At 39.0% G+C, this 13693-nt stretch overlaps 1 non-coding gene across 1 annotated transcript; it reads right to left on the bottom strand.

The window, feature by feature from the left end:
• Positions 1–12408: 12408 nt before the first annotated feature.
• On the bottom strand, positions 12409–12572 carry LOC142435098 (U1 spliceosomal RNA). Its single transcript, XR_012781245.1, has one exon. It is a non-coding gene; the product is annotated as a U1 spliceosomal RNA (small nuclear RNA).
• Between the last annotated feature and the right edge of the window lie 1121 nt (positions 12573–13693).

Here is a 13693-nt window from a genome sequence, read left to right as displayed (position 1 = left end):
GCAAATGTGCTTGACACACTGGATGAATGTACGGGTTGTAATAAGAGATGTAAGAGCCCACAATAAAAGTAATTTTAAAAAGAGCTAGACAGTCAAATAGTAGCTGGGTATGAAATGCCTTGTCCAAGAATCAAATTCAGGTTCCCTATATAGAAGGCAAATGTTCTACCATGGAATCACCAAATACCTAACAATATTTTTGTAGTGGGCGTATATTTGATGCTAGTGGCGGTGGGGGTACACACATGAAAAATAAAACAAACCCCTCCTTTCACAAGCTTCCTTTAGAAAGTAATATGTATATAAATCCAAATGCTAGCCAGCAGTAACAAAACTACATAACATTATAATGTATCTCTGTAAACCTCGGCCATAGAATAAAAGCAAAAAGGGTCTATCAGAAAAGTTTTCAATATTTTCCAAGCTTTCCCAACAGACCCATCATGTCACGTGAGCGATTAGGAAGGTTTTAGAAAACCATTATACCATATTGCTAGATCAGCAACACATTATTATTGATTTCACATGATAGTGTCAAGTTGAACTAACATTAAAACATGGATTGAACTGAAATTGATGCACCTGAATAATTCAAGTGGTTAATATTGTAAGTCAGTCATTTTTTGATGAGCATAAGCATTTTTAAGATCAAGTTTCTCTAACAAATATGAGCTTCCAGACATTTCAACAGCTCAGATATTAAAGCTAGTAATATATGTACATATTGCGATCCAATTATGGTCAAAACAGTGGATGGTAGTTAAGAAATGTGAAAGTCTTCACCAAAGTTCGAGATGATATAAACAATATATTCCATTGCCTAACTTCATCTTTGGATGCCCCGTAAATGTCTTGAGAATTTTATAAATAAGCTCACTCAGAGAATGTGCAGGAAGCTTGAGTAAATGTGCAAAAACCAGATTGAGAAAATGAATCATTCTGTAAGGGGGGGCATGATTTCCCTTAGCTTTAAATATATATTGCGGCTGTATCAAAAGCAGCTAATGCTTTGAGACACCAGAATATCTGTACTTCAAGAAAATGCATTTATTTCTACCTCTGAGGAGGAAGAGGCTAGTCTAAAACCATACTGCTAAAACAAAAAGAACTTGGAGTAAGGCTAAAGTATAGGCTCACTTCCATTTTCACTAAGAATGTGTTCTTATCCTCAAACCACTACCACTGGCCCAATCCTGCATCAGGTCACCAAATATGTCCCTCTTCCATAGGGAAAAACATGGCTACCTCCCTAGAACTACTTGTGTCAAATCACCTTCCGGCTAAATGGACTCATTTAATTAAATTCTCTTTAATAGAGGTTGACTGGAAGTGTTACTTCCAAAACTGGGCATTAAAACATTGCACGTGAATTTCTCTACATCCATTTCCATCCCTAAAGGATAAAGACATGCCTCTGATCCAACTGTGCAATACAATGGGCATTAAGGAAGAATGGGAGAAAAACAAGTAAGTCTCCATCCATAGATACTATCCACCCACGAGAGAGAAACCAATGGCTTGGGTCATTATAGTTACTATCAAATTAGCTCTTCCTGTCACAAATGTATAGCCTTTAGCTGTACCTAATACAGCATCAGGTGCCAGAAATGTGTCCAAACTCTCCTGTGAATGAATTAAATGTTTATTATAAAAACATGTCAAGGAATTTAACTCTTTTTCTCACTCTCATGTCTTTCTGTCCACTTACTAACAATGATGTTAGGTGAGAGGGACCCAGAATTAGCTACATTATAATGATGAGAAATTGAGGCAGCTTTATTATCATAAAATCATTGAGTCTATAGAATAAAATTCTAAAAATCCATGTCATGACTCACAGTTTTGTCCTAATACAGAATTTACCTTCTATATAAGATGGTTCATATAGAGTTACTGATTCATCATATAATTGCCAGGTAAGTTTGAGACAAACGACAATCCTATCCTCTGATATTCAACAAACGCATGACTTATGTTGCTCCCATGCAGAAATCTTACAAATAGTCCTCTACAATGGAATACTTACTGTTTTCCCATGAAATAAGATCATAATTTCCAAATACAGTAATTCCTCTCCAGCAGTGAGGCTTAGGGTGCCTGAAAAGCTCCTCAGTAGAAACTGTGAAGTTAAAAAAGGTAGAATTTAGAAAAAAATCCAGCCAAAGGGATCATGGTAATGGGTAAAGCTGTGAAATCTATTATGAGGATCTCTTTGCTCATAAACAAACCAACAAAATATCATATTATGAAAAGAAAATATCTAAATCATTTACATAGTCAAATATTAATAAAGCTATAAATGTCTATATCTCATCACTTATAGGTTTAAGAAGTGGATTTTATTTTCTTTGTTGGATATTGTAAAGAATACCAAGAGGGTTCTATATTTTTTGCTGCTCATTCAATGCTTTGACGTCTAAGTTTGTCATTTGGATTTTACCATAGGCCCCCAGTATCATCTTGACTTTCAAAGATAGAGTCATATGAACCAATGAGCAACAGAAATATTTTTAAAGCCTTGAATTACTTTATGCAGAAAATTAAGCAGCTTCTTTTCAAGCTTTCTGTGTATTTTGAAAGATCTTCATCTTAGTTCTACTATTATGTTTGCTATTAGTTGTCATTGAGCATTCTATATAACACGGTGATCCCACATACATCGAATAAAGCATTGCCTAGACCCATGCCATCTTCTTCATGGCTGGTATGATTAAGTACATGTTGTGGCCAATGTACCAGCTATTATTCTTTTGTGATCCACAGAGTTTTCATCGACTCATTGTTGGAAGTAGATCACATTTTTTTCCTAATCTGAGTCTAAAACACTGGATAAATGGACACTTCCTCACATACACTCATCCTGAGGGGGGGGGAGGATTGGTTTCAATGGAATCACAATGCTTTTTATAAGTGGGGTTTTTGACAAGGAAAGGTGACAATGGAAGGCGAGGGAAGAGAGGGAGTTCTGAGCACGCTATATAGCTACTTTTGAGGAAGAAGGAAAGGGACTGCAGGCTAGAGTGTGGGAGGCCTCTATAGGCTTTTGGAAATGGCAAGGGGACACATTTTCCCTGGCCCTTCATAAAAGAAGGCAGTATTTCTAACACTCAAATTTTAGTGAAGCTTTTGTTTGGATTCTGATCTCTGGTATTGATCAACATTACATTGTTGGGGCCATTATGTTTTTAGTAGTTTGTTTCAACAACAATAGAAAATGAGCTCACATAGTAGTAGTTGTTAAATTCCATTGAGTCAGTTCCAACTCATATTCTCTGTTAGCAGAAAAACCACTCACCAAGTCCTGTGCCATGCTCAGGACCTTCACTATGTTTGAGCCAATGGTGGCAGCCACTGAATAGGTCCATCTCTCGGAGAGTCTTCTTTTCCACTGACCTTCTTCTTTACAAACCATGAGGTCCATTTCTTGGAACTGGTTTCTCCTGATAAAATGTCCAAAGTATGTGAGAAATAAATTTTAAAAAATCCCCCCAAAAAAACAACAGAAAGAAAACTAGGTGAGAAAAAGTGTATGTTCAGACACTCAAACAGTATTCTCTACGTTTATTTTTAGGTACCAATGTCCATTGCAATAGGGGCACAGAACTCACAGACAATATACACGATTAAAGTGCCTATTGAAAACGTTAAATGCTCAGTACATAGTTCTTAATGAGAACACATTACAAAGTTCTTTCGGGGCTGCTAATACATGGCCCCGGGGCATACTGTTGCACTCTGTAAGCCTCAACCCAAAGATGTTCAGCTTATGGTCGAAGAGTTAGCAAAGCCACCTCCCTGAATTATGTACCCAGCAGCCCTCTACTGCAGCAAACCCCAGCTGTAGGCACTCAGCCACACCTCCAGAGGTTAGCAAGCCCAGCTTCCCCAATTAAGTGCCCAGAAGCACCCTACTCTGCAAGCCAGCCTCCTGCACAAAGCACTGAACTTTACTTGCTCTCTGGCTGGGAATCTAATATTGCTCCTTGCTCTGGATCCTGCGACTCTGATGTCACAACTGTCTTCTGGATCTAGGAGGTTCAGGGTGCAGCAATCTCATAGTTCAGAGGTCACACTCTCCTCTTGGCTCTTGCTGATTGTGAAATCCCCGCCTCTATGTGTGCCTCAGAGGGCTGATTTCATACCCAGCAGTATGGCAATCACAACGTAACCTGGTCATCATTATTCATAGGTGAATCCAAACAGTATCTTCCCCCACCTTCTTACCCAGACCCTTGCAGGAAAAGGTTGTTTGGTGGGAGTTACATAGACTTTGGTTAGAAGAGCCACGGTAAGTATTCCAGTGTCCCTGCAGGAAGTCTCACCACCTCCCTTTCTGAGGAGCATTCTGCCTGTTCCTCCTCTCAGGCAGATTCATTTGTTTCTTGGAAGTCCATGGTACCTTCACTATTCTTTGCCAGCACCATAATTCAAATGCATTGATTCTTCTTCGTTGTTTGTTATTAATTGTCTAACCTTCACATGGCATGGGTCAGGCCCACTTTGGTCCTCAAGATGACATCTTTGTTCTTTACCATGTTGGAGGGGTCTTGCCCGAAGGAACATACGATTTGACTTCTTGACTGCTTCTTCTATGACTGCTGATTTTTGATCCAAATAAAATGAACCCCTTGAAAACTTCAATAGGAGCACTGACCTGAGGGCAGTAAAGAAACACAATACTTCTGGTATTCAACATGCTTTTTCCAAGATGGCTAGAGATATTAGGGAGCATGTTAGCTTAAATTTAGCTCAACTTATGAACAACATTGATGTAAACAATCAAATACAAAAGAAAAAATTTACTCCCTTTTCTCTTTTGGCTCTAACTTTTATATTCGCCTGAGCGAAGGAGAAAGAAAATACCTGAATAATGAATGCATACATTTTAGACACGGTAAGCATTTTTTCCATTGACTTCTAACTCGACAAGCAAAGCCATCCACTTTTTAGAATGTCAGCTTCTTTCAGGCAGATGAAGTTATTGAGCATCCACTTGGAAGACAGCATCATCGCCAAGAGGGTTCTGTTTTAGGATCCACTGCAGTGTTTAAAATAAATCTGGGGAGACGTCAGCCTGTAAGAACTCTATGGAGCAACATGGCAACAAATTTGATTCACTATAAAGGGTGAAAGCTGTATACCTAAGTGCTGAGTGGACATTCTTGCTAAACTTACACGCCTCTATAAAAAGCTTTCCGGTTATATATCAAAGTGTAGTCCTCTATTAACGCTGCCAGGGACCACCACATCTGTTGACCTCAACCTGACAACAGGATCAACATGTCTGTTGCAGCCCAGCCTGTTAAATAGAGTGCAGCTGCTTTGTTCATAAACACTGAGCTTCAGACCACCACCTGAAAGACTTCTATGTTAATAGACTGGATGTTTATCTTTCTGAAGCTGCTTCATTGGAAGTGAAACATACTAAATGATTCCAAGCCAGAGCTCAGGGTCACAGTGTTAAGTTCAGTTGCCTGGAAGCAGGATTTGATATTAAGTACGGAGGGGACGTTTTCTGCCAAACGGAGAGCAATGTTTTAGCAAAAATAGTCCGCTGACTTGTATTCTTGTAGGGCGCCTCACAGCTTTCAGGGTCTTCAGCGCAGGACATTTCCCCGCTCCATGATCTGGGCATCCCTTCACTGACCAGCCGTAGAAGCATGGGTAAAACATGGAAACAAAAATGCGGGTGCATAACAGAAAGCTAGTTGTTCCTGTCCCTGTCTGATCTCAGAGACAATGCAAGACTTCTTGCCTTCCGATTGGAGTCCCTCACATCCCGTCTCCCCGCTCTTCTTTGCCATTCCAGCCCGGATTCCTAGAACCCTGTGATTTACATCATCACTGACCTACAGCCTTGAACTCAGCAGTTCTCAACCTGTGGGTCACGACCCCTTTGGGGGACGAACAGCCCTTTCACAGGGGTCGACCGATTCATAACAGGAGCAACGTTACAGCTGCGAAGTAGCAACAAAAATAATTTTATGGCTGGAGGGTCACCACAACATGAGAAACTGTATTAGAGAGTCGCGGCATTAGGAAAGTTGACAACCACTGCTTTAACTGAACCTGCATTTTGCCTTCTCTTTGTACGTCCTATTGCTGCATCTTAAAGAATTCTTTGGTATTAAAGCAAGTCATCACTTCCCCCTCCCTTCCCCTTCATGGCCAGCTTGTTTCTGCATGGGTCTAACCTCCCCCATGGCCTCCTTGTCCCCACAGCTCTCCTTCCCAGCCCTTGATCTGGAGCTCAGCAGGCCCCTGGCCTATCTCTCTGTGCAGCGACTTGATGAATAACATTCCTAAAATTACATGATGGCATTAATGTAATTGGGCAGGGTGACCTAGGAATCCAAGAAATATTTATAAGATTGCTCCTCAGGAAATAGACCTTCTGTGTCCAGATCACCAATTAGGTTTAGGGAAATGGGTCTTTTCTTTTCACAGAACCAATTAAGACACAGTGAACTTTCAGGGGAATAGAATGTTTTTCCGAATGGAATAGAAACTTTTTAGACTAGAAAGGTTTTCATGCAGTGTGGAAAGTCTGTGATGATAAGGCGGCTGCTGCTGCTGCGGAGGAGGAGGCCCGTGCTGATGTTGCTAACTGAACATCACCACGGGCTCGCCCTCTGTCAGGAACTGTGCTACGTATTTTAGATGCATTATCACACTTAGTAGCCGCAACGACTTTATAGGATAAATACTAGTATTATTTCTATTTCGAGGTTATGCAACTTTTACAAGGTCACCCAAATGGGAGGTTCTGAGGCTGTGATTTTAGCTTGTTCCCAAGCTGTGACACAGTGATCACACTGGAATATTGTGATTTATCAGGGAAGTCTAATCTGCCTTACAGATTTTTATTGAATGGATGACTTAAACTTTGGATAGATGGATAAAACAATCTGAATATTCTACAACCTCTTTGAAGAATTCAAAGTTTCGTTGATTTCCGGGGCTCATAGTAACTCCCTTACTTCCCCATCATATATCAAGTGCTGCCTAACCTGCAGCAACCGTTACAGTAGGAATGACTAATCTTCAACATATCATTTCAGTAGCTAAGTAACTGGCTGGCTGCTTAAAATAGAGCTATTTTTTACCCATGTGCAATGAGTGCTTCTAAAGTACTTGAAGTAGACTATTTTTAATAGTGTTTCATAAATGCAAGCAAACCATTTTGGAGTTAATGAGACTTGAGGAAGACACCAAGCACATCCTGGCTGTGATCATGGCATGCTAGTGAGCTCTACTGTGACTTAGTTTCCTCATCTGTAGAATAATACTTTATGTTTATGTGAAATTAAAAAAAATATTTTCCTTAGTGATTTTGTTACCTGCTGCATATAAATATGTTTGACATATGCCTACTGCACTAAAGTAATTAACTATTTATATTAATAATAACAATAATAAAAACACCCACTGTTATTGAGTTGATTCACACGCATATTGACCCTAGACAAGGTTTCCCATACTTTAAATCTTTATGGGAGAAAATAGCCTCATCATTTTTCTCTTAGAGCTCCTTGTGGGCTTGAACTTCTGACCTTGTGGTTAGAATCCCAATATACCTAGCATACAACTCCATCAGGCCTCCTTACTTAGAGCTGCTTTTGTTTCTCTTCTGACTCATAATTTTCAAAATGGTTTCACTGCAATTATCTCAACTGATCATCTAAGAAGCCTGGATAGAGCACTTAAACCTAGCATATCTTGGCTTCTAGAAGAAAAATGCATCATATAACAATCTCTGCATCGTTTCTTTTAATTCTTATCACACACTTAGGAGGTACATACTAGTGTATGATTGAAGAAATTAGGTTGACAAACAGTAAGCAATTACACACAGATATTTCAATAGCATAACTCAGAATCACCTGCACTTTGAGATGTCTCTGAATTTCAATCACAAGGCATTCCTAACTTGGACTATGTGGTGACTTTGCTCCCTCTTGAGGAAGTGTGTGTCTCAAGAGCTAGAGTGGACAGGTCCCAATCCTGGCTATGTGAATTTAGACGTCAGTTTCCTATATAAAATGGCTATAATACTGGCACATCAAAGGGATGGGATTAGGATTAAACAAGATAATAAAAGGGGCATCAAAAAGTTCATAGAAAATAGTATTAAAAGATCATTGAATTTTCTCATGAACTTAGAAAAGTTCTATATATACAGTTATTTTCAAGTAGTGTCTGACAGATAAAAGTCACCCAGTAAATATTAGTGATAATTTCTCTCTGTCAGATCATTAACCACGTTGAATACAAGTATTTAACTATTGAAATTCATTGTTTATGAAATATTTCCTCTGTCTGAAGCTTAGTTGTTGTTGTTGTTCTTATTAGGTGCCATTGAGTCACTTCCAACCCACAGCAACCCTATTCACAACAGAGTGCACCCTGGCACAGCCCTCTGCCACTCTCATCATCATTCCCAAGTCTGAGCCCATTGTCACCACTGTGTGAATCCATGGTATTGAGGGTTTTCTTTTTTTCTTTTCTTTCTTTCTTTTTTTTGGTTGCTGCCCCACCACTAAATGGCAGAGAATAAATTTAAAAATCTTAATCTTGTAATTAGAGGCTTGGTTCCATCCCTGACATCTACTTCCAAATGGTATTTTGGTAAAATGGAAAAGGTCCCATTTTCTGTAAGGGGATGTCCAGTGGTCTACATTTGGGCTTTGGGTACCCATTCCGCACTGCCCCTCATTCTCAGTGATATGATTTTTTTTTGTTCTTTTATGTCTGATATCAGATCTCTTCGACACCTCATGATCACACAGGCTGGTGTGCTTCTTCCATGTGGGCTTTGCTGCTTCTGAGCTATATGGCCGCTTGTTTACCTTCAAGCCTTTAAGACACAGATGCTATGTCTTTTAAAAGCTGGGCACCGTCAGATTTCTTCATTACATTTCATTATGCACCTGCTTTGTCTTCAGTGATCATGGGAACAAAGTGTTCTTGTATTGAGGGATTTCTTGAGTGGAGTTCCAATGTCCATCTGCTACTTTAATTCTAACCCTATAAATATGCACATACATCTATTTCCCCACCCTCATATATAAATATATTTACATATGTACATGCCTGTATTTCGACCTCTATAAATGCCCTTTGCCTCCTAGTTCTTTCCTCTATTTCCGTTTACTTTCCTCTTGTTCCACTATTATTCTCAGCCTTCATTTGGGTTTCAGTAATTCCTTTCCCTTACATTGCCCTTGCTGAATCCCTACCAGGACTCTTACACCCTCCTTACCACTGATTTTGGGTCAATTGTTGTTCCTTTGTCCCTGGGTTTGTTAATACCACTTCTTTTCTCCCACCTCCCTTCTCCATTCCCCCCCAAAGCTGTCTGTCCTGTTGTTTCCTCCTCCAGATTACTTATCGAGTGTATGATTTCTAGATGGACCCGAAGAGATAATAGCATGCACAGAAACAAGACAGAGCAAAACAAAGCAACAAAACAAAAGGACAATAAAAACAAACCAATGACAAAAAAAGAAAAGCCTGTAAATAAATAGTTCATGTTCTTTTTGTTGACCTTTAGTAGTGTTTTCCTGTTGAGTCTGATGGAGTTCCATGCCCTGGCACCAAAGTCTATGTTTGGTATTCCCTGGGAACTTCCTTGCTCTACTCCTGTGTTGTTCTGTTGCAGACCCTTAGTGTTTTGCCATGCCAAACCAATAAACTAAGCACTCTTTGGACATGCATTTTGTATTTGAAGAAAGCAAGTCATCTTGAAGAAAAATCAAGAGGATTCGATAGATTGTTTTCTGCCCAGTGTGTCCATATGCTCAACAACTACACTAGATAAAATGAATCATTTTATAAATGTCTGAGAAATAAGCTCAATTTCCTTAGTGGAATATCAATAAAATGCATTCATAGTTGATATTACACATACTATAATGTGCCAACTATATGTGACTAATCTTCCTGAATGATCCCATAGAAAAATGGAAAAATAATATCTTTCCATGAACCTTTGATTCCACCTTAGATGACTTTGGCAAGAAAGGTATAATACCTTTTGGTGTATCTATCAGTCCATCTAAGGTGGTGCAGTGGTTGAGTGCTCCCTACTGAAAGGTCTGAAGCGTGAGGCCATGAGCCACTCCTCTGAAGAACAAGGTAGCTGTCTGCTTCCATAAAGATTGCAGCCTTGGAAAGTCTATGTGGAAGTTACTCTTTGTCCTATAGGGGTTGTGCTTAACAAATGGTAATTAATATATTGATATAGAGTTTGCTTGATTGAATTGATTATGTGGATGGGATTATCTGATTTCATCTGATGAGCTATGTAACAAATGATCCACACTTCTTCATATTTATCCCAAGGTACTTGCCTACTGTGTAGTATTATAAAGGGGATATTGGGTAGACAAGCAAGGAAGAAAAACATTAGACCAATATACTCTGCTAGAGATAAAGTATTTTATGAGTATTCTGGAAACTGAAATGCTATACACAACAACCAGCTGGGTCAGATTATTCCCTTGGAAAGTTTGTAGACCAGGCCCACTATTCCAAAATACTAGTCTGCAAGAATCTCAGCGCTTCCGTTTTCATCCAAAATGAAGAAGAAGAAAAAATGTTCCTTTTACTTCCTTGTGAAGGTATTTGTACTTTGCTTCTTCTATCTGACCTTGCCTTCATTTCGTATTTTTCAAAACATATAACTGTAGCTATTCCCGCTGTCCTTGTTAAGCAATATTTTAAAAATATTTATCATGTCACTGCCTTTTCTCTTCAAACCCAGAACCAAATTACTGTAGGGATAAGATGACAACAGAGCTGTTTCTTATGATGCCAAATGACAAAGACATAATGCCAACCATGCAAAGATCGACACACCTTTTTCACATGTCTACTTGGAGGAGTGGAAATATTCTCTCCCACATTTCAAAACTGTGTTGGAAGCTTTAATCTTGATGAAGGATTTGGGTCCTGAGTTCACATAGACAGTAAAACCTACATTGACTTGCACTTAATTAATGAAGGAGTATTTAACAATTTGGATACAGGCCCAGTTGAAAATTTTTTTAGCTTTGTATACACTTGCCAATAAGAAATTTCATGGCACAAGCAACATGTTTTCAAGCAGTTTAAATTGACTCATTTTCACACAAGCCATTCAATTGCTCATTGTCAGCCATTTCAGATTTTCCCTCATTTCGCTATCCTACATTGCCTTTGTTTCCAACAAGAGGATTTTGGATGTTTTCCCCCTAAGTTCTAAAAACGGATTCCTCTGATTCTTCAACTTAGTTGTTTTCCATGGTTTCTAATTGTGTCTCTTTTGATCATTAGTTAGTGTAATGGAGAAGATTCCCTCAAAGTTTTTCCTCTTTAATTTAGAATTCTGTTCAAGCTGGCTAAAGTCTCTGAACATATTGTTTTAGGAGATGGTAAACTCGACTAGGTTCTAAATGATTTCTTTCTAAATAAACATTTACTTTAGGAAAATGCAACTGATACAAAAATGTCCTATGGGATTTTCCAAAAACTGTGCCTGACTTTTCACGCTCTCAATTTTCACTCATGTAAATATTCCGACTGTCCATTTCCATTCTACCTCTTTAGATGAAGAGAGGATTGGGAAGGGAGTCTACAAATTGCTTAGGTGTAGTTCTAATCATAGTTCACTCATGTATATATTAAAAGAGACTATTGGAACACAAATTGTCTCGTTGTCAAGGTCTTTCTTCTAGTAACTCTAAGCAAACATGAATTAGATTACCCCATGGTGGAGTTGCAAGCAGAGGCCTGCTTGTCCCCGAGCCTTTTCTTTTGTTCTTAAGTAAGTGTTCAAAATGTACCTGGGTTTTTCTATTTAATAGACCGTTCATCAGGCTTCAGTGGAAAAGTTAAAGTGACTTATTTTCTCTTGTTTTATCATTGGTGTCAGCTACTTACAAGGCATTTAATAGTAGCATATATATATGCGATTATCATGGGAATGCAGACCCAATGAGCTGATGTTATAACACATTTGACACCTTTATAAGCTGATCTTTGGTTCTTAATGATAAATTGGAAATTCACTGAATAAAACTCTCAATGAATACCATTTGTCAACAATCACTGAATTATATTTTAGATCCTCCATGGGTTCCCTCAGAGCTTTTAAGAGATGCTCAATTTTGGATTGTTTTAGCAAGGACATAAGGGACCTGTGTGAATCAGTCAAGTGTGTTGCACTGTGATGCTAGGATAAATGAGAATGCCCCAATATTGTATGCATATGGACATGTATTTGATGACAATAAAAGGTGTAATGTAGAAGGGTGTACAAAAAGTTCGTGGAAAAGAGAATGGAATTTTTCCCATTTTTTGAAGCACTACCATAATTGGGCACAGGGACAATGATTAGGCTGTCTATACCCTTACAGATTTTTTTCCCCAGGGAGAGCGCGAACGCAGTCCCCCACTACCACAAATTATGCAGTCGAGTTTCCCACATTTGGGGAAATCTCAGGGGTCAACACATCTGGACTGCAATGGATAAGCCTGACTCTGGGGAAACCACCTTCGTGATCAGGGTATCTCCTCTGCTAGGTAAGTATCACCCTTACAGATGCACAGTCTCAGAGACCCCATGTAGGATATCGATGAGTCAGAGTCAACTCCACATCAGTGAATTTGGTTTTCATCTTAGATGCATTGTAGACGTGAAAGGGCCAACATGCTTTTCTCCTGATGAATGTAAAAGAAAAACTCCATCTGTGTTTTAAAAACAACAAAACATATTTTGTGTTATAGATGAGGAGGCTCCAAAACACTTATGGAAACATTCCATTATATTTCAATTTCATTGTCCCACACATTTTGGAAGCCCATTCTTATATAGAGGGATAAAAAGCAGTTTCCATATAGTTGGTTATGACTGCTGAGGAAGGCATTTGTTCCAGAATAGGATGGCATCAGAGCACTGTCATACATGTGACCTTTCAGCAGCAGATGGTCCATGAACACCCATGACTACAATCCTCAAGAAAATTAGTTGAAATCAATTTTGCCTGACAGTCCAAGTCACCGCTCTGCTGTCCTCGCCTTTTGGAAGGTAGTGGGAGGACAAGTTATGATATGAAAAGATAAATCACTTTTTGCACATTACATGTAAAATCCTCCATTATAACAATCTGTCTTTGTTCTCCATGTTGTCTCTCCTCTGTCTCTGTTTATTTCCCATTTTGTTGCCCCCGTGACTACTTGATAATTATTTAAAAGTTTCAAAGTTTATATTTTATATGGTAATAAAAATAAACAACCAATTGTGTACTTGGGGGAAAAAAAGTAGATTGCCCAGACTTTCTTTTGAGATGCTTTGGGTGGATTCAAACTGCCAATCTTTTGGTCTGTAGCCCAGCACATAACTTTTTACCGCATCCATGCAGTGCCATAGCATTGATTCTTGCTCATAGTATAGTCCGTAGTATACAGGGTTGCCAAGAATGTGAATCTTTATAGGACCACGCAGCATCATCTTTCTCCAAAAAGACCAGCAGGTGGGTCTGAACTGCTGGCCTTAGAACCACAGCCCCCACCTAACCCACAATGCACCAGGATTTGTTATATTGGCATTAATCCACCTCAAATATCTCTTAGAAGTAGTTGGAAAGATATAAACAATTAAAATGTGTAAATGCATGGATGAATGATGAAGAGCGGGACAGTCCAAACTTCA

The sequence above is a fragment of the Tenrec ecaudatus genome, chromosome X (genome assembly GCF_050624435.1).
Source record: "Tenrec ecaudatus isolate mTenEca1 chromosome X, mTenEca1.hap1, whole genome shotgun sequence".
NCBI classification, from domain to species: Eukaryota; Metazoa; Chordata; class Mammalia; order Afrosoricida; family Tenrecidae; genus Tenrec; species Tenrec ecaudatus.
The sequence above is the reverse complement of the archived record's forward strand: the minus strand, read 5'-3'. Positions and strand labels throughout refer to the sequence as shown.